A 22,328-nucleotide genomic window follows, 5' to 3' on the forward strand; every position below is an offset into this window, starting at 1 on the left:
TTGTGTTCAGGCCTTTAACAAGAAACAAACATCCCACAATGATTTTCCTTTCCAGTGGTAAAGATATCCAGCAGAAGAAGGAAAATAATCTGGGCACCAGGACCTGCAAGATTTCACTGACTTTATTCCATCCACAACAATTACACCCTGCCTATGTGTCTGTAATTGTTGGTCGCACACCCTGCCTATGTGTCTGTAATTGTTGGCCATACAACCTGCCTATGTGTCTGTAATTTTTGAGAATGGAATAAAGTCGGTGGGATTTTGCAGTTCCTGGTGACCAGATTCTTTTCCTTCTTCTGCTGAATATATTGGGTCGCACCTGGAGGCACAGGAATACACCGCTCCCTCAACAGACTGCCTTGTCAGCATCTGGTGCCAACCTTTACATGCTTCTACTTATTGGACACCAGTGGTAATGAGGTTTGCATCTGCGATATATTTCAAAATGTAAATCATGGTGAGGAAAGATTTTACAATGGACAAATAAATAAGTTATAAAATAATACTGAAAAAATAAGAACTTTCATTCATTAAGTTATAAGCACAAAAATTCCTCTTTAAGTCAAGTTGGTTTCTTTTCCAATCATACCAATTTACAAAAGTTGCAGGGATTTTTTTTCCAAATGTAATCAATAATGCTGCACTGTCAAACCCCTCATCCAAAACTGGTCAGATGATGATTATTATTTGGTATTTAGATAGTGCTGAGCTCTTCTTCAGTCCTGTACAGAGTATATATTGTCACGTCACTGTCCCTCAAAAGGCACTCACAATCTAATCCCCACCATAGTCATCATACAGTATGTCAATTATAGTCTAGGACCAGAAATAATAATAGTAATAACAATAATAATAGAAGAAGAAGCTAACTGTTTTTATTTTTATTTGAATTCTGTCTAGAGTTTTAAGTTTTACCTTACAAGTTGTTGTGGTGATTGGTTATTGATCATATCAATAATTTAGTATCTGTATGTTAATATTACATATAACAAGGGTGCATGAAATTAGAAATATGTTAAGATCCTTCACACAATTCACATATCCTGTATAACAACTTTTCCTTTATAATGTATGCTGTGTACACTTGACACATATTTTGTTATATTCAACAGTGCTATTTATTTCCAGCAGCCACAACTTATTTACTTGTAATTAGCTATAATCCATGGCAATATACACATTTCCAGACTGTATGTGTGTGCAGTGCTTTCTGGTATATCTCTCTAAGGAGTATAGTTACTATATTAAATGATGCAAATGGAACTCACAACAATATGTTTCATACATAAATGGCTCTGTCGAGCATTTACATTTAGCATTTAAAGGGGCACTATGGCGAGAAATTGTGAAATGTAAAATATCAGAATCAGAATCGCATTTATTTCGCCAAGCACGACTGGGTCGTTCCCGGAATTGGGCTTGGCACAGGAGTACAGGGCATGTACATAGAACAGCATGGCATAGAGCCTAGTGGCATCACTTCATCTAACAAAAAGATATACATAAAGTTTCTAACACTTCATCTAACAAAAACATATACATAACGTTTCTAAACACAGCTGGAACCAAACAGACATACTACTTTTACTTTTCCCAACACATCTGTCAGGTGGATTACAAGCAGAAAGGCAAGAGTGGGTGGGGGGGGGGCAGTCAACGGGGGGAGTGCATGGCAGAGTTTATTGAGTTCAGTGCAGTTACAGCCAAGGGGAAGAAGCTGTTTCTGTGTCTCGTGGTCTTTGTTGAGATGGACCGGTACCTCAGATACCTCCGTTTCAAGGGGAGTTGATTGAAAAACTGGTGGCCAGGGTGGGAGGGATCCTTGGGAATCTTCAGTGCTCTGGAGCGTAGTCTGGTATTGTAGAGGGAATCAAGGGCAGGGAGTGTGTTCCCGATGATCCTTTCCGCTGACCTGATGACCCTCTGTAGTTTGCGTCTGTCACCTTCGGTGGAGCCCGCATACCATACAAGGATGGAAGAGCAGAGGACGGATTCGATGGTTGCGGTATAGAAGTTTGTCAGGAGTTTTTGTGACATGCCAAACTTCCTCAGTTGGCGGAGTAGGTAGAGCCTCTGCTGGGCTTTCCTCTGGATGGAGACAGTGTTTGTCTTCCATTTCAGTGCAAACATAGACACAATAACAACAATAACAATAATATTTATATAGCGCTTTTCTCCCTGGGGACTCAAAGCGCTGTGACCCTGCATTATGCAGTCTCAAAGGCTAGGGAAAAGAGGTGAGTTTTTAGCCTTTTTTTTTTAAAGCTGTCCAGAGAGGGAGCATCTCGTACTGATTGTGGAAGTGAGTTCCATAGAGTAGGGGCTGTGTAGGAAAAAGCCCGAGCACCAAATGTTAAGTGTACCCTGGGAATAACCAGCTTCATCTTGTTGGCAGAGCGGAGGGTGCGTGGAGGGGCATAAAGTTCCAATAGATCTGCTATGTATTTGGGTCCCATGTGGTGTAGAGCCTTGAATGTCAGCAGGCAGATCTTAAAATTGATTCTCCATTTTACTGGTAACCAGTGAAGAGTTTGCAGTACTGGGGTGATGTGTGAGCTGCGGGGGGCATTGGCTAGGAGTCTGGCTGCAGCATTCTGTACTAGCTGTAAGGGGCGCAGAACCTTTTCTGTAGATCCGATGAACAGGGCGTTGCAGTAGTCTAGGCGGGAGGATACAAATGCATGAACCAGGGCAGGTAGGTCTTCAGCTGGGATAAGGTGTTTGATTTTCGCTATATTTCTTAGATGGAAGAAGGAAGACTTGACGACAGCTGATATCTGCTGTTTGAGTTTTAGATTTCCATCCAGGATCACCCCAAGGTTTCGCACAGAGTCTTTATACTGTACAGTATCTCCCCCAATTGCTAGTTTGAGGTGGTGAGCGTTTTGAACTTTATCCATCATGTGTGGACCACCTACCACCAACACCTCTGTTTTGTCAGAGTTCAACCTCAGCCAGCTGGTGTTCATCCAATTTTGTAAATCCACTAGACACGCATTTATGGATGCTGATCGGTCTTGGGTGCCAGGCTTGAAGGACAGATACAGTTGTGTGTCATCTGCATAACAATGGTATCCTAGGCCATAGTTCTGGATTATTTTGCCCAGTGGGAGCATGTAGACTGCAAAGAGTAATGGTGATAGTACAGAACCCTGTGGAACTCCATAGGGAAGTGGCACTGGATTTGAGTAGTGTGTTCCCAGACCTACTTGCTGTGTCCTGCCAGATAGGAAGGTCTGAAACCAGCTAAGAACAGTACCCCTTAGGCCACAGTAATTCTTCAGTCGCTGGATTAGTATTTCATGATCCACAGTATCAAATGCTGCTGTTTATTTCCAGAGTAAAATGAGCCATAAATTACTTTTCTCCTATGTTGCTGTCACTTACAGTAGGTAGTAGAAATCTGACAGAAGCGACAGGTTTTGGACTAGTCCATCTCTTCATAGGGGATTCTCAGCAAGGCTTTTAGTTTTTATAAAGATATTTAGTAAAAGGATTCAAACAATGATGCTGACCAGCTTCCCTGCTCGCTAAAGTTTTTTGCCAGTTGGACAGAGCATTTGCAATTCACTAAGTCCTTTAAAAATTAATAAATCATTGATAATCCCCCATGAAGAGATGGACTAGTCCAAAACCTGTTGCTTCTGTCAGATTTCTATTTCCTACTGTAAGTGACAGCCACATAGGAAAAAAGTAATTTATGGCTCGTTTTACTCTGGGAAAAATGTACTTCTTATTTGTCTATGTTTGCACATATTTTAAATTTTACAATTTTTGCCATAGTGCCCCTTTAAAGTAAACCTAAAGAAAGGGTGTAACTAAAATACATGGGATCCACAGCAAAAACAGACTCGTGGGGCCCCTTTCCTTGGATCCCATTTCCACTTCCCTGCAGTTTAGACAATACTTGACCCCCACCTTCCAGCAAATGTGGCCACACAATCCCCCGATGGCCAATCCCCCTGTGAATATTTTCCCCCTGGCACCCCATCCACATCTTGCAGCTGTCGAGTCAGCTGTATTGGTGTGGTGGGAAGGAGGTGTGGCCTCTGGGTATTTAAGACTGCTGTTACATGTCATTATAGCTATGACTAAGGACCCGGTAGGATCAGAAACGCATCAGCTTGCATGCTGTTCTATCTTTGCTATTTTTCTACGATGATTCAATAAAACTAATTGATTTTACTATATGGAAGGAGTGCGGAGAAATCCTTTTGAACACTCCACATGTTTCAGAGTTGTTCAGGGAGCAGTGTAATATTTACGAGATCCGGGGTCTTCTTTGTACTTCCCAGCAGCTTCTCGCTTTATGCTGCTATCCTTGGCTATTAATGCATGTCCTGTGATTAGGAATTGGAGGATGGTAGCATGGACTGTAGGGCTGATGGTGAGATGCCCTGATGCAGTGCTGGAACAGGTAAATATCCCACTGCTCCCTACACTAGTCTTCAGAAGGGGAAGGAGGAGCCCATGGGCTCAGTACATATTGTATGGGTGCTTGTTGGCTTGGGTGCCAGATGATGCCAATAGTAATAATATCAGTAAGGTTCTATTATCAATATTGTACTATTTGGTGTGCCTATACAATACTGAAACTCAGCTGTGCAAATGCAAAATGCTGGCTCTTGGCTGGCCACCTACCAATATGCCTAACTCTAACCAGTAACCAAACCATCCCTAGTCCATTGTAGCCCCTTACACCCTTACTCACAATGAGCTAGCTGAATACTCTGTTACTGTCATTGGGTGTGTATACACACTTTTTTTTCATTCTTCCCTGGCTTCTTTAAATTTTGGTGTATTATCACCTCTTATATGGTTGGATTCCTGCTCCTTATATGCTGTGCTCTGTAGTGCACCGACCAGCTGCACTGACTCACACTGCATGATTACTATTTGCAAGTAATAATGGGAGTATTGGAATTTGTAGGAGATGGTTCTTTTTGGACTTTGTTGGTAGTTCCTATTAGTTTCGATATGTGAGAAAAACAATTAACACATGGCACTGCTAGTGTCAAAGTTGAAAATGTATTCATCAGTTTCATATAAGTGCATGTTACTTCAAACAGTCAGATAAAAAAACAGACATGTCAGGATGAAGAAAGGAGTTAAGCAATGGGTGCAGGGCATAAGAGTGAGCCTGATTTCCACTTTTTTCAAGGTAGGCTGCAGTGTAGAGCATGGTCATCAAAATAGATTACCGTGCAATATCCTCCTATTTTTGTTGAATTTTGTATAGTGTAGTGTGACCTTGTAGGGTTGGTTGACTGTCTTCCCTCCTTTTTTTTGTTCTTGTTAGTTTGCCTGCCCCTGTTTTACCCACTATGTCATGATTGGTCCTGTAATGTGACAGCATGATTGCTGCTTTGCATTCACTTATGTAGTGTGTAGTGAATGGCATATGTGGGTAGAGGCAGTTCACAGGGTGGGAAGGTAGGCCAGATGACGTTGGATGCCTATAGTGGCATATACTGAACCAGATGATTGACATTACTACCGGCCTCCCTGTACACTCAGTTCATACCTCTGAAGATGCAGGTACATCTCATGAAATTGCTCCAAGGAGGGCGGGGGTGGTGGATCTGTCTATTTGTAGGAGTAAATATGCTTCACTTTTAAATCTGTGCCTGCCATACTGCTCTATTGGATGAAGGTAAGGAGACCCATCATGGGAACTTCATGAGACAACATGAGTTAACTTAGCTTGTGGAGTAGAGGAATGAAGAAATGGTCATAAACTGATAGACTTGTAGAAGGGGTGTACCTCAGGGTTCTTATCTGAGACCTCTGTTATTTGTTGTATTCTACTTACAACAATGAAATCTGTAAAAAAAAAAAAAAGCCCATGGCACTCTTTACTAATGTCTGTGACTGACTCACTGCCATCTGTTCAGTGACTCCTTTCTGTATAAAGAAAACTATATCTCTGTGGTGGAGATAATGATGCTTGAAATGTTTGATTGTGATGCTTACAATGTTTGTTTAGGATAATAGATTTAATGTAAGTCCCCAAGCCGTTCTACTAGTTCTTGTCATGCTCAAATCCATTCATTCCTTTACTCAACAAATTTAGAACTTTGCAAACTAAAATATCTGACTCAGATATTTTGTTCCCATTTTTTCTTTTATGATGGCAGCGCCAAAATGTTCAATTGTAATGTACTTATTTTATCAACAATTTATTATGTAGCTTTTTTATTTTTTGCCCAGTTGCGCACAGGTAAAACTGACATTCAATCTTATTAAGCAGGGATCACATTTATTACAAAATAGATGAAAATTGCAAATTTGTGAAAATGCTATTTCTGCACATACAATGAAAGTCAATGGAGTTTAGCACTTGTCTCCAAAAATTGAAAAATTGCATTCCTGTTTTCAGATGCACAAAAAAATGTACATCTTGCAGCATGAATTCACACAACACATACAAATTGTCATTGACTGCATTAGCTACTCTGAAAGAATGCGCACAAGTAAACCCAACTGTAAACCCAATAACCAGGACACATAGGCAAATAAAATACATAGGTTTTAGTTATGGTAGCATGTATTATTTTAAAGCTATAATGGACGAAAACTGAGAAATATTGATTTTTTTACCATTTTTTTAAATATTCCTGTTAAAATGCATTTAGAAAAAAATAATTCTTAGCAAAATGTACCACCCAAAGAAAGCCTAATTGGTGGCGGAAAAAAAAGATATAGATCAATTCTTTGTGATAATTAGTGATAAAGTTATTGGCGAATGAATGGGAGGTGAAAAATGCTTTGATGCGTAAGGTGAAAAATACCCGCGGGCCTAAATGGTTAATATTGATATTATGAAACGTTAATCTCCTAATACGATTATTATTATTTATTTATTTTTTAGAATTCATAGAATTAGTATTTGTTTTGTTCATGTGCTTATAGCCGGGTGATATTGAGGAACTTCCCTTATCTCTGGTCTTTTTGTACCTTTTATAGCACCATATAGCTCCATTAGTGACAGACCCTCCTCTTAGTGATACAGACACCTTAGTAGCACAGACTTCTAAGTGACAGACCACCTTAGAGACAAATTCTTTAGAAATAAACCTCCCCATTAGTGACACACCCTCCCTTAGTGACACAGCCCCCTTAAAGTAAACCAGTAGGGGAAAAAAGTACCCATGGGGATTACGTACCTCAAGAGGAGGAAGCCTTGGGATCCTAATAAGGGTCCCCCCATCCTCCACAGCCATATTGTTTCAGCTCTGGTTTTTCCGCAGTGACTCACACAATAATATTGACAAAGCAGCGGTGCGTACAGGCGAACTAGTGGCTTCCCGCTTAGGCACCGCTGGCAAGCCCATATCGGTGGAATCTTCAGGGGTCCCAGCACTGGATCTCCTCTGGTATGAAGTATGGGGGAAGCAGCTAAAGGATCCAGAGGCTTCCCACTCCAGAGTCCAGAAGTAAGTACCCCCTGGGGGCACTTTTTTTCCTTCAGGTACACTTTAATGAGTTAATCCCTTTAGTGATACAGATCTCAATAAAAACAAACTCTAGTCTTACCTGTCCTGTTCCCATGCTGGCTTCGTACTTCTTGTTTTAGCCAACGCTGATGCTCTTCTGTTCTTCCTCCGCCATTCACTTGTAGAAAGTATCCAATTAATAAGGATGCTCATGTAGACAAATAAGTATATGTTAGGTAGCTGCAGTGGCCAATCTTTTCCAGGTTATTTCTGGTCTTCCATGGCTTAAAAGGAACATGCTGCAGGAGACTCAGAGACAGGTGGTCTTCAAATAGATTTATTTGAGGGTGCACTCCGGCCTGGTGAACCTGTACCTAAAAATGACCCTGCTTTAAAAAATCCACACAGTGACACTATAACGGGAGAAGTTTGTGACTAGAGATGGTCAATAAAATGCAAAAAAATCTTGCTTGTCTGCAAATTTCATGGGTGTGTCAAAATCCCAGATTGGTTGGAAATTGATAGACAAAGTAATCATTGCAGAAGATAATTCCTACAACAAGAGGCTGTAAAGTTTAGTTCTTTATTAGTAACATAATTATTAGCAGTGGTTTATTATTTAATTTTCGGTTTCTAATTACTGTTATCAGTAAAGCTAATTTTAACTCTGAGCCCTTGTTCTTGAATAAAGTGACCCTTGCACCCTCTGATTCCTTCATTAATCAATAAAAAAGTGGTTGCGTCAGTTTGTGTAGACAGAGGAATGTAAGGCAGAGCAAACAAAAAGTCCTGAAATTACTACAAAACAGATTCTGTGACTTAAGTGTAAAAATTCCTTCATAAGTCCTGATAATTTTATGAGGGATTCTGACTTTGAGTTTAATTACACTGAAAACCTAGCCACTACTTTAGTGAGAACTGTACTTAGCATCAGGGGCGTCTCTAGCCATTTTGTCACTCCAGGCGAGAATGCCGGTGGCGCCCCCCTCCCCGTGTGGTGCCCCCCTGCTGCAAATAATCGTAACGCAGCAAAGATTCACCATAAGATAAAAGTAATGCGGCAGACTTTCCCCAGAAAATAACCATAACGCAGCAATGATTCACTATGAAATAATTATAATGCAGCAATGATTCACCATACAATAATCGTAATGTGGCCAGCGTTCCCCAGAAAATAATTGTAATGTGGCCAGCGTTCTCCAGGAATTAATAGTAATGTGGCCAGCGTTCCCCAGGAAATAATCGTAATGTGGCCAATGTTCCCCAGAAAATGATCGTAATGTGGCCAACGTTCCCCAGGAAATGATTGCAATGTGGCCAGCGCTCCCCAGGAAATAATCGTAATGTGGCCAGCGTTCCCCAGGAAATAATCGTAATGTGGCCAACGTTCCCCAGGAAATAATCGTAATGTGACCAGCGTTCCCCAGAAAATGATCGTAATGTGGCCAACGTTCCCCAGGAAATGATCGTAATGTGGTCAACGTTCCCCAGAAAATGATCGTAATGTGACCAGCGTTCACCAGAAAATAATTGTAATGTGGCCAGCATTCACTAGAAAATGATCGTAATGTGGCCAGCTATCACCAGAAAATAATCGTAATGTGGCCAGCGTTCACCAGAAAATAATTGTAATGTGGCCAGCGTTCACCAGAAAATAATCGTAATGCGGTCAGCGTTCACCAGGAAATAATCGTAATGTGGCCAGCGTTCCCCAGGAAATAATCGTAATGTGGCCAACGTTCCCCAGGAAATAATCGTAATGTGACCAGCGTTCCCCAGAAAATGATCGTAATGTGGCCAACGTTCCCCAGGAAATGATCGTAATGTGGTCAACGTTCCCCAGAAAATGATCGTAATGTGACCAGCGTTCACCAGAAAATAATTGTAATGTGGCCAGCGTTCACTAGAAAATGATCGTAATGTGGCCAGCTATCACCAGAAAATAATCGTAATGTGGCCAGCGTTCACCAGAAAATAATTGTAATGTGGCCAGCTTTCACCAGAAAATAATCGTAATGCGGCCAGCGTTCACCAGGAAATAATCGTAATGCGGCCAGCGTTCACCAGGAAATAATCGTAATGCGGCCAGCGTTTACCAGGAAATAATCGTAATGCGGCCAGCGTTCACCAGGAAATAATCGTAATGCGGCCAGCGTTCACCAGGAAATAATCGTAATGCGGCCAGCGTTCACCAGGAAATAATCGTAATGCGGCCAGCGTTCACCAGGAAATAATCGTAATGCGGCCAGCGTTCACCAGGAAATAATCGTAATGCGGCCAGCGTTCACCAGGAAATAATCGTAATGCGGCCAGCGTTCACCAGGAGATAATCGTAATGCGGCCAGCGTTCACCAGGAGATAATCGTAGGAGATAAGGAGATAATCACCAGTAAATTATGCTAATGTGGGCAGCATTTACTCACCTGCAGAAGTCTCCTGTAGCCAGCCGGCGGTGGCACTGGTCCCTGGTGCGTCACACGGTGCCTTGAAGTCTCCTGTAGCCAGCCGGCGGTGGCACTGGTCCCTGGTGCGTCACACGGTGCCTTCAAGCACGTGTGACAGGCGGAGGGCGGAGGTAGGGGCGGCGCCGCACGTATAGACGAACTAGCGTGCGGCCGCTCGCTCTGCACAGAGAGGTAGTGGGGGCGGACCAGTAGGCGGCACCAGGCACAGGCTGAGCTGCCTGTCACAGCCGGCTGCTCGCTCTGAAGGGAGAGGAAGGGGGCGGACCAGTAGGCGGCACCAGGCACAGGCTGAGCTGCCTGTCACAGCCGGCGCCGACCTGATAGTGAAAAAAAAAAAATAAACACACACACACAGCGCGGCGAAAGAGCGCCCACTTCCACCCACGGCGCTCTAGGCCAAAATTTAGAGTTGCCTAATGACAGAGACGGCTCTGCTTAGCATCACCCATTCCCCTGTGCCTAACAATAACCAACAGTATATGCTTCTTTGCCAATACCCACTCCGTTATTGTGAGAAAACGCGGAGAAGCCGCCGCGTGCACTGGCGGCAGGGCGGCTGATTCCGCGTCCAGCGCGGCGGTTTCCACGCAGCAACGCATGTCTGGGTCGGCTGGGATTTCTAGTGCACCTGGTTGGAGAGCTACGCACGTGCGCGCCAGAAGTCAGGACTTTTATGCCAGCAGGAGATGTGTCAACTGATCAGGATGATCAGCTGAATACTGCTGGACTCCTGATTGGCTGAGTGGTTCGGGCGGGGCAGCAGAGTCCTGCAACTATATATACAGCTTGCTTGTCAGTTGCTGGTTGTCTGCCGTTGCGTTACGTGAAAGCACTCAGACCTTAGTCAGATCCAACAGTGTGTTTGAACCAGGAGGACCTGTGAATACACACTGAGCCAGATTACTTGTGTTATTATTTTGTTATACTTCAGACTAGTTCCAGGGTGTAGAGACCATGGACCTCACACCCAAGACTAGGGAACTTGTGTTATCATTCTGTTATACATCAGACTAGTTCCAGGGTGTAGAGACCACGGACCTCACACCCAAGACTAGGGAACTTGTGTTATCATTCTGTTATACATCAGACTAGTTCCAGGGTGTAGAGACCACGGACCTCACACCCAAGACTAGGCATTGTTTGATATTTGTTATGACCTGTTGCTTTCCTGACTATCCCTCTGCTTTCTGATTCGGTACCACGCATATCTGATATCACGTTGCCAAACCCTGCCTGACTTGGATACCAAATCAGCCTTCTGTCTTTATACTTTATCTGTCTGTGTGTTGCCGACCTGGCTTGCCCGACCTCGAGAGCTATCTCTCTCCACTTAAGAGATAGTCTCCAAGATCAGTCAGTGACATCCACCTTCAGGTGTCACTCACTCTCTGGTCCTTCCTACCTTCAGCCTGACTCCACCCCTTGGAGAGTCTCAGGCTGCTGGAAGGTTTCTGTACTCTCCATAGCAGTGTCTTCTGTACTGCTTAGGGTCACCTGTTCATCAGGTGGGTTACTCAAAGTCATACTGTTACACCAAACACTCACCATGTATATCTAGAGGTGTCCAGAGGTTAGCACTATATCTGTATTATTGGTGATTCTGCAGATCATCCATAATCAGGTATAGATCTGTATTCTTGGTGATACTGCAGATCACCAATAATCAGATTCTCTCTGCGTGCTGCCACCGATCGTTACAGTTATTGTCCTAATCTAGCCCCTGACTCCTTTCTTTTTTGGTTCTTAATCCTAACTGTGACCTTCGTCCCATGTCTAGCCCTCCTATCCACTTATTAAATAATGCTGAATCTATTATCTAGTCTAATACAAAACCTATTTTATACCTAATGTATTTATTTAACCCAGGCCAGCCTTTACTTATGCCTAACGGAACTCAAGATAATCAAGCTAAGTTTGCCTTAATCCCATCTTTATGTCCTGAGGTCTTAACTGCCACAGAAAGCTTTGGAATTTATCTGTCAGCTTCAGGTAATTTAAGGCACGTACACACGTTTGATAGATGTCGCCTGGAGATCAGGAACTGGTCCTTTTGGGCAACATCGCTGGGCCTGGCTGCACACACATGCTTGTCAGTTGTGTAGCTCACAACACGCTGTGTTGCTATGTGTGTGTGTGTGTGTGGGGGGGGGGGGGGGCAGAAGGATGAGAGAGGGATGATAAGCAGCACATGCCAATAATGACTGCCAGCCAGATCTACTCAACCCCAGCCCCGGCTTCACCAATCCTCCACTGAACCCATTGTTCGCGCTGCTCCCCCGATTGCTGTGTGACATTGCACCGCTCTTTCTCTCCATCGCCCCCCACCTCGTCTCCCACATAGCAACACACTGCGAGTTGACTGAGGGGGTTGTTATTGACTGCCTCAACTGACTTACATCAGGTATGTGCAAGAGACACCTGAAAATGCAAACACGCAACAAATCATGTTGAAATGTAGGCATGCAACACACAAATGTAACACCATGCCCCAACAAAGAGGCTACAATATTGTCACTTGGTGTAGAGCACATGCTGAAACTTGCAGGGACAGAGGTACATTGTGGTTTAAGAATAATGTTTAAAGAAGCTGTTCCACCATTACAGTGAAATTCAGGATCGCTTTAACAAAATTACTAAAACAACAACACCTTTTTTGTGCCTGGCTGCAAAAACAAGATTACATTTGAATCTGTACTTAACCTTAACTTGCCACCTTTCATGGAACTGTTCCTGTTATTTTTACCATGAATCAATCTCCTAGAATAGCTACTGTAAGTTTCCCCTAGTTTGGACAAACTTGATCAACAATCATGCTAAGGTTAAAATCCACATACATTTTTGTTAATGAAATAACTTATGGGCATTATGGTTGCAAGGAACATTTTGCTATATTTGTAGCAAGATTCTTAGGAGCTGTTCCCCCCATTCAAGACACCTGCAGATTTGCTGTAGTTAGACTTGCTTTTCAAATTCCTCCATCCATGTTATTCATGGATGGAATTGTAGCACAGAACGTTTTCAAACCCCCTTATGTTTGTCCTTCAAATTTACTTCACCTTTCCCTAGTGCAGTAATAAATCAATCTCTCAAACGTTTACACCTCACACAACATGCAGAATCACTCAACGTTGCCGCTTTATACTGATGACAATTCACACAGAAATAGATCTTCCCTATTAGACAATTTTTGACTGTTCAGGTACACACACACTCAACAGCTGATTTTGGACACAGAACAGATTAATCACTTATGACAATTTAATATTTTAAGTGCACAAACAAATTTAAAGTTGGAAATGTAATGAGCTGGCTTGTGCTTGTTAAATCACAATACATTTGTAAGCACATTAGCGATAGCGAGCGCGTGGTTAGAACGCCATCGACAGTTACCATGATGCAAACCAGACTCTTAATTCTCAGCATATGGATTTTCTTTGGCTGACTATCGCTAATGATTTCCACAACACAGCTTTAAAATTTTACTCATTTCTCCTATGATTCATATTATGTCTCATTTACTCTCTAGTAAATCAATTCCCTTTCAGCAAATAAAGTTAATCAATTTGTAATGATTGGATTGTAGCAGATTTTTGTTCTTTATGTCAACTAAATCTTTAAACCACTCTCTGAAAAGGATTGTCTAATCACTCCACATTCACTTCACTGGCATTTAAGCTGTTTACCATTAGATCAAAACATGACTGCTGCTTAACAGTTTAAAGTTTAAAATATTTCTTAACAGGGAATTCCAAATGTTGCGTTGGTTAGAGGGCAGACATTTGACCTATGGCATCTGATAAGCTTCACTTGAATTATGTCATTACAGTTTTGTAAGGTTACTATTAAATACGATAATGTTATTTTAATTAGGTAATGTATTTCAAGCATTGAATAAATTAGTAATCTTGATCGGTTTTTTTTTCACCTTAAAGGGAATGCATAGATTTTTTTTATTATTCTTGTTTTATTTATATACTTCCTAGGTCTAGTGTGAAAAATATATATATCTTTTTTTACAGAAAAGATGAAGATTTTACAAATCACATTTTAATTTTGAAGCTTGGTCGGGCAGGGTAAGTGGAACATTTTTAATAAGGAATATTGCATATGTAATATTGTACATCATAGGAGCAGTTGATGATATTGTTTGCCCTAAGTTCTCTAGATAAGCTACGGAAAAAAAAAACATGACATAATTATATAATTATATAATTATATGGAGTCAATAATTCATAATAACTACAGAAGATTTTTGTTTGACTGCTGTTTAGAAAACATATTTCCACAGTGTACAGCAAGGCTTAAGGTGTGCTGAGCACCCAGGCCAGGATACCCATAAGGGAGGTTCATAAAGCAATGTGCCATGGGGGACAAGGATTGGGGGAGCACCATAACTTACCTACCGGGGGAGGCTGCTCTCTTCTTGCACCACTGTCTGTGTGGAGTGTGCCATGGTCCCTAGGGAGCATATGCAGCGACTGCCCATTTAAAGATTCTGCCTGCGGATCGCTCTCCTGGCCACTGCAATGCATGCTTGATGTGCCTATATGTGTGAGTACAGAGATGTACTCATATCTATAGACTACATCTCCATCCCGGCATGCTTTGCAGGCCAGGAGTGCCCTGCACCCCTAACCCACCTCATCCCATGTCCCCCTTCCCCCTGGTTTGGCAATGCCTGTATTGAAACTTGGACAGCTGCCCATACACCGCAGGCCAATTCCCAATCAATTTCATGCTGAAATCAATCTGGATTCGGCCGAGTTCCCTGCATCTGCTGCATCCGTCGCCTTCCCCTGGTGTATAAATATGCCTCATGTGAGTATTTATACATAACCTGCCCTGTGTTGCCCACCCTGTGGGGCCCATCCGTCTTCCGCTTCCCGCTCCTCCATTTTGTACTTCACATGCCACTGGCATTTAGTGCGTGTGACATCACACATGCGTCACACACCATATGCTGGTGGCATGTGAGCCACAAATGGAAGAGTAAGAAGCTGAAGATGGATGGGCAACACACTGTGAATGGCACAGGACAGGTAATGTATAAATGCACACATGGGGGTACAGTTGTACACTTGGGGGAACAGTGCCAGGGGTTTTGTCACGTTCATTCACAGCACTTTACAAAATACATAATCATGTCACTGACTGTCCTCTGATGAGCTCACTATCTGATCTCTACTATAGTCATAATCTAATGTCCTACCATATTATTATTATGTATTTATATAGCAATGACATCTTCTGCAGCACTTTACAGAGTACATAGTCATGTCACTGACTGTCCACAGAGTAGCTTACAATATAATTCCTACCATAGTTATAGTCTAATATCTTCACTATACCATTGTTTTGGGGAAAACCAGGTTGACTTATTAGTATGTTTTGAAGATGTAGGAGAATATGAAGTGTCGGAATGAAATCTGGGGGCACTTATACTGGCTTCCTATACAGGGGCTCCTATACCTGGCTTCCTATACTGTTGGCCCCTATACCTGGCTACATATACAGGGGCCACCTTTACCTGGCTACCTATACAGGGGCACCTATACCTAGCTACCTATACTGGGGACACCTATTATTTATTTATTATTATTTATTTGTTGTATTTATAAAGCGCCAACATATTACACAGCGCTGGACATTAATTTAGGTTACAGACAATATTTAGGGGTGACAAACAGCAATATGACAATACAGGAATACAAGAAAACCAGATCACACAGCACAGTACGAGTACAAGGTAATGCTTAGTCAGTCACTGGATGGGAGCATGGAGTTAGGCAAGTTAGGTTCACTCAAATGCATAGCATGGGTGCACAGTAATAGAGGTGCATGATCAGGTAGGACACAAAAGGAGTGAGGACCCTGCCCAAAGGCTTACAATCTAGAGGGAAAGGTAGGGACACGAGAGGTAGGGGACCAGAGTTCGGCTGTGGGTTTAGAGCAATTGTGAGGGGTGGTAGGCAAGAGTGAAAAGGTGAGTTTTGAGGGCCTTCTTGAAGGTGTTGAAGGAGGGGGCTGCCCTAATGGGTGGAGGTAGGGAGTTCCATAGTGTCGGAGCGGCTCTTGAGAAGTCTTGGAGGCGTGCATGGGACTGGGTGATGCGGGGGACGGTCAAGCGAAGTTCATTGGAGGAGCGGAGTGAGCGGCTTGGTGTGTATCTCTGAGTAAGATCAGAAATGTAGGTTGGACAGGTTTTGTGGATGGATTTGTAGGTCAGACACAATATCTTGAATCTGATTCTGGACTGGATAGGAAGCCAGTGGAGAGATTCACGGAGGGGAGCCGCCCTGGTGGAGCGATGGGAGGAGTGGATAATTCTGGCAGCCGCATTCATGATGGACTGCAGTGGGGCTATTCGGGTCTTAGGGAGTCCAGACAGAAGGGCATTGCAGTAGTCGAGGCGGGAAATTATGAGGGCATGGATGAGGAGTTTGGTGGTGGCAGGGGTCAGGAAAGGGCGAATCTTACAGATGTTACGAAGGTGGAAGTTGCAGGACTTTGTGAGGTTTTGGATGTGGGGAGTGAAGGAGAGTGCGGAGTCCAGGGTGACACCCAGACAGTGGGCTTGAGAGGTAGGGTGAATAGTAGTGTGGTTAACAGTGACCTGCACATCTGGGAGGTCCAGGGATGACCGGGGTGGGAAGATCATAAATTCCGTTTTGTCTAGATTTAGTTTTAGGAACCTAGCGGACATCCAGGAGGAGATGGCAGATAGGCAGGAGGAGACCTTGTCCATGGTAGTGGTGGATATGTCAGGGGTGTGGAGATAGATTTGGGTGTCATCTGCATACAGATGATAGTTAAAACCCATGGAGGAGATAACCTTGCCAATGGAGGATGTGTATAGGGAGAACAGTAGGGGGCCAAGGACCGAGCCTTGGGGGACTCCCACTGAGAGGTGGTTGGGGGTGGACGAGGACTCATTGAAGGAGGTCGTGAAGGAGCGGTTGGAGAGGTAGGATGAAAGCCAGGTCAGGGCGAGATCGTGAATGCCCATGGATTGGAGGGACTGGAGGAGTAGGGGATGATCTACTGTATCAAAAGCTGCTGAAAGGTCAAGGAGGAGGAGAATGGTGTATTTACCTTCAGCTTTAGCTAAGGCAAGGTCATTGACCACTTTGGTGAGAGCCGTTTCGGTTGAGTGGGCAGGCCGAAATCCAGATTGCAGTGGGTCTAGTAGTGAGTTGGCATTGAGGTACTGGGTCAGGCGTTTGTGAACCAGACGCTCAAGGAGTTTTGAGGCGAAGGGGAGGAGGGAGATCGGGCGGTAGTTGGAGGGTAGCGAGGGGTCGAGGGAGGGTTTCTTGAGCAGAGGCAGTACAGTGGCCTGCTTGAAGTCTGAGGGGAAGGTGCCTGTGGATAGGGAGAGGTTAAACATGGTAGTGAGGACTGGGGCTAGATCCGTGAAGTGAGGCTGAAGTAGATCAGAAGGGATAGGGTCAAGGGGGGAGGTAGTGGTATGGGAAGTCTGCAGTAGGTGGTTGACCTCCTCAGTGGTAGTAGGAGTGAAGGAGGTGAGGGGAGGATAGGGTGGAGAAGGAGTAGGTTGTGAGCAGGTGGGAGGTGAAGATTGAAGATTGGATATTTCCTGACGGATGGAGACTATTTTGTTGGTGAAGTGGGTGGCTAAATCTGTGGCAGAGAGGGAGGAAACAGAAGGTGGGGGGGTGGGTTTAAGCAGGGAGTTGAAGGTGCTAAAAAGACGCCGGGGATTGGAAGCTTGTGCTCCAATGAGCTTGGTAAAGTATTCCTGCTTTGCATGAGAAAGGGCAGTGTGGAACTGCTGCAGGTTAGTCTTGTACTGTAGGAAATCCTGGTTTAGTCGAGTTTTCTGCCATTTTCGTTCAGTGGCGCGTGTTTCCCTCTGGAGGTTGCGAGTATGGGTAGTGCGCCAGGGCTGGGGGTTAGGGGGTCAGTTGCGGCGGAATATTGGTGGAGCAGCTTTCTCTAGGGCTGATGAGAGAATTTGGTGATACTGAGCTGCAGCAAGATTAGGACAGGTTAGGGTGGGGAGAGTGGAGGATAGGCCATGGAGGGAGTCAGCAAGGACGCCAGGGTTGAGCTTGCGTAGGTCTCGCTGCCATCGACCAGGTGGGTGGGCGGGTAGTTTGGAGGTGCCTTCCGTGAGGAGGTTGAAGGCGAGAAGGTAATGGTCTGAGGGTGGAAATGGTGCGATGTCGAGGTCTGCAATGGTGGTGGATTTAGTGAATATAAGGTCGAGAGTGTGACGTGCAGTGTGAGTGGGGGCGTTGGTGTGTTGTACTAGGCCATGTGAGTTGGCTATGGTGAGTAGCCGGGTCGCAACAGAGTTCTTGGGTTCATTGATGGGTATATTGAAATCCCCGAGGATGATGGTGGGGAGGTCAGAGGAGAGGATGTGTGGGAGCCAGGAGGCAAGGTTGTCGAGAAATTGTCGTGTGGAGCCCGGAGGGCGGTATAAGACTGCAACAATGGCTGGGAGGGGATTGTAGAGGCGGATAGTGTGGGCCTCAAATGATGTGAATTGTAGGGAGGAAGGTGGAGTGAGGACACGGAATGTGCAGGATGGGGAGAGGAGCAGACCCACCCCTCCCCCGGTCCTGTTGTCTGGTCTGGGGGTGTGACTGAGGTGAAGCCCCCCGTATGAGAGGGCAGCCTCTGCAGCAGAGTCAGAGGGGGTGAGCCATGTCTCAGTGAGTGCGAGGATGGTGAGGGATTTGGAGAGGAAGAGGTTGTGGACCTCTGTAAGTTTATTGCGGATGGATCTGGCATTCCAGAGACCGCAGGGTAGGGGGAGCATGTGCTTGTGAGTGGGATGGATGGAAATGAGGTTGGGGCTAGGATGGGTGTTGAAGTTATTTGTGGACAGAGAGCTGTGAAGCGGGTCAGCAGGGGATGCTTGTCTGGCAGCAGGCTGTGGCCCAGGGTTAGGCGATATATCACCAGCAGCAAGTAAGAGTAGGAGGGAGAGAGTAAGCAAATGTAAATGGGATTTAAATGTTTGTGAGGTTTTTGAGCTGCTGGAGGGAGAGAGAGATTTCAGGAGAGCTAACAGTTCATGAAAAGCTGAGTAAGGTGAGCAAAGCAGAGCAGATTAAATGAATATGGAGTGAGGTACACTGGGAGGATGCATATTGCAATGCAACTTGTAGATGTTTGCAGACAGGCAGAACATAAGAAAAAGTGCAGTAAACATGGTAAGTGTCAATGATTATCAGCAGGAAATTTCCAACTCCTAAACAGTTTATATGAGTATGCAGTTAGTGCAAGCAAACCTGTGTACATAAAGAGTCTACTTGGTAGTGCAACATATGTCCAGCAGTGGCATTTTGAGCAACAGCATTGGAGGCAGTTGTGGATGCAGAGCAGTTGTTTCCAGCAGAGTCCTTTGGCTGTTGATTCCTGTTTGAATTCCTGGGTGAATTATTGGTAAATTCTTGATAAGTTGTTGCAAAGCACTTTGTAATAAATGGCACTTAGGAATTAAATGGCACCAAATGACCTAGGCCACAAGTGACCTTCTTGCAGCGTTTAAATAGGTATGATAGCTGCCATGGCTGAAATGGAAGTGATTCTCAATTAGAAATTGAGAAAACAGTTCAGCTGGGGATGGGAGTGGCTACCAAAAAACAGGCCTGTAATAAATAATTGGTGGTCACCTATACCTGGATACCTATACTGGGGGCACCTATTCCTGGCTACCTATACTGGGGGCACCTATACCTGGATACCTATACTGGGGGCACCTATTCCTGGCTACCTAAAGACCCATTGCAAAAAAAAAACTTCAAGTGATCTCTTCTACTGATGATTACTGTATTTATACCTCTAGCTACAGTTGTCCTTTAAAAGATATCCAAAGCTTGCAGTCACAGAAAAATATATATTTGTGTGTAGGGAGGTGTGCAGATGCTTACTGCACCCTCCGTGTGCCAGTGTCCCCCTCTATTGTGCAGTAAAAGGCCCTGGCAGCATTGTGACCGCGCTCCCTGCTCATCTCCTTTTACTGCATGTACGCTTGGCTTCCCCCTAAAAACTGGCCCTAGACTACAATGCACTGCATGATACATACATAGACCTATGACTATGGCAGGGATTAGATTGTGAGCCCCTCTGAAGGACAGTTAGGTGACAAGATAATATACACTGTACAGCTCTGTGTAAAATGTCGGCACTAATTAAATACTAAATAATAATAATAATGCATGCCAAATGCAGTCCTATGCAGTCCTAGTGCCTGGCTACTGCACGGGAACAGCTAAAAGGTGGTGATTTCATTGCCTCAGCCTCCCATGTGAAAGAGGCCTAAAGAGAGACACACAGTCCAATAGAGGAATCTGCACACAGGCTTTCTGGAACATCAAGTGAATTCTATTGTCTAATCCCACACATGTGCATTAAATCTGACCGTATAACCGACAATCGCATCAGGGCCTGTACATGTTTGTCTGCCCCATGCCTTGACAAAGGGGACTTTTCGTGAACGAAATGATCGTTGGTTATACGGTCAGATGTATTGCACATGTGTGTGATAGGACAATAACATTCACTGGATGTGTGCAGATTCCTTTTTTGGACTGTAGATTTACGTTTGCCTAAGAATCCTGCACCAGCATCCACCAACCATAGGTGTGCGGTTCTTCTGATTGGCAACTGTAAAGAGAGAAACACACTTCTGCTTTAAAACTTGACAGTCAAAGTATTATTGTATGCTAACAACAACAATAATAATAACCATGTAATATTTATGTCCACAAAGCCACCATTATATTTCAAAACTAAAATGTTTTTCAAAATTGTTTAATAAGAGACATAACAAAATAAATACATCAATTAAAACAATATTTCTGATTATTTTCTTGGTTGCTAGTGGCTTAGAAGGTATGTTATTGATTAGGCGTAAAAATATAAACTTGGAGAAAACTCAGGACTCAGGAGAAAAAGTTAACTGAATAAAGGCCAAGGGCCCATATGCAATTATTTTCTTTCACCTGAGTTTTCTCCTTGGTGATATTTTATAACTTGTAAATAAAAAGTATTTTAAATAAATGCATTAACTCCTGCGCACTATGCAAAGAGAATTTCTTCGCTTTATTAGAATAAAATCAATTAAATGGATAAAATCACAATAAAAAATGGTCAAAAATTTCTTTATTAAACATTAGAAAACACACCCTTAGCTGTCTAGCAAAATATCCTGCGAGCAATCTCACACCTCATCCACACCACCATACACACTGCGAGATCTCGCACAGATAATTGGACAGATCACAGGGATCGCTCCTCCAATGTTCCTATAGATAGAGCTTCCTTCTAGCTCCTAAATTGAGATAAAATTTATACAAATGCCAATATCCATGTGTAGATAGCATAAGACATCGAGATCCATTTGTATTTTGGCAAACCTAAATCGGTTTTATATCTTGCACAGTTTATATAGAGCAGCACAATAGCAGCTTTCCATAAAAGGAGTGTATTTCCTGGTACTCACAACTCCACTCGATTAGCGTGTCTTACAGTCCAATTCGCCGTTCTCCATCAATCAATCGATGTCCTAGTGGAGCTGCGGCATCTGTATATGGGCTGGGGAGACGGAGAGATTCGATCCAGACTTGGACGAATTAGACTGTAAGACACGCTAATCGAGTGGAGCCGTGAGTACCAGGAAATACACTCCTTTTATCGAAAGCTGCTATTGTGCTGCTCTATATAAACTGTGCAAGATATAAAACCGATTTAGGATTGCCAAAATACAAGTGGATCTCGATGTCTTATGCTATCTACACATGGATATTGGAATTTTTATACATTTTATCTCAATTTAGGAGCTAGAAGGAAGCTCTATCTATAGGAACATTGGAGGAGCGATTCCTGTGATCTGTCCAATTATCTGTGCGAGATCTCGCAGTGTGTATGGTGGTGTGGATGAGGTGTGAGATTGCTTGCAGGATATTTTGCTAGACAGCTAAGGGTGTGTTTTCTAATGTTTAATAAAGACATTTTTGACCATTTTTTATTGTGATTTTATCCATTTAATTGATTTTATTCTAATAAAGCGAAGACATTCTCTTTGCATAGTTAGTTAATGCATTTATATATTTCTCCTATTTTAGTAAGACTGTGGGTGTTTGCTTACTATCTCTCCTAGCAGCCTAATCACATTATTTGTACTATAGAGGAGCGCTGCAATTGTCTGATTTTATAAAAAGTATTTGAAACCACCAGCAAGCAAGAAAAAAAAATGCTCAATAATTGTGATAGTACTTTTTCACCTACTTTTTGATACTTTTTTAATTGCAACATCCAGAAAAGTTATTTTAGAGAGAAGATGAAAACTTATCTCCTACGATAAAACTCAGAACAATAGCTTATTGCATATGGATAAAGATGTTTTACTGTAAAAGACTAAATTGACAAAAATTGTTCATTTTGGACA

This window comes from Hyperolius riggenbachi, chromosome 5, assembly GCF_040937935.1.
Source record: "Hyperolius riggenbachi isolate aHypRig1 chromosome 5, aHypRig1.pri, whole genome shotgun sequence".
Classification (NCBI taxonomy): domain Eukaryota; kingdom Metazoa; phylum Chordata; class Amphibia; order Anura; family Hyperoliidae; genus Hyperolius; species Hyperolius riggenbachi.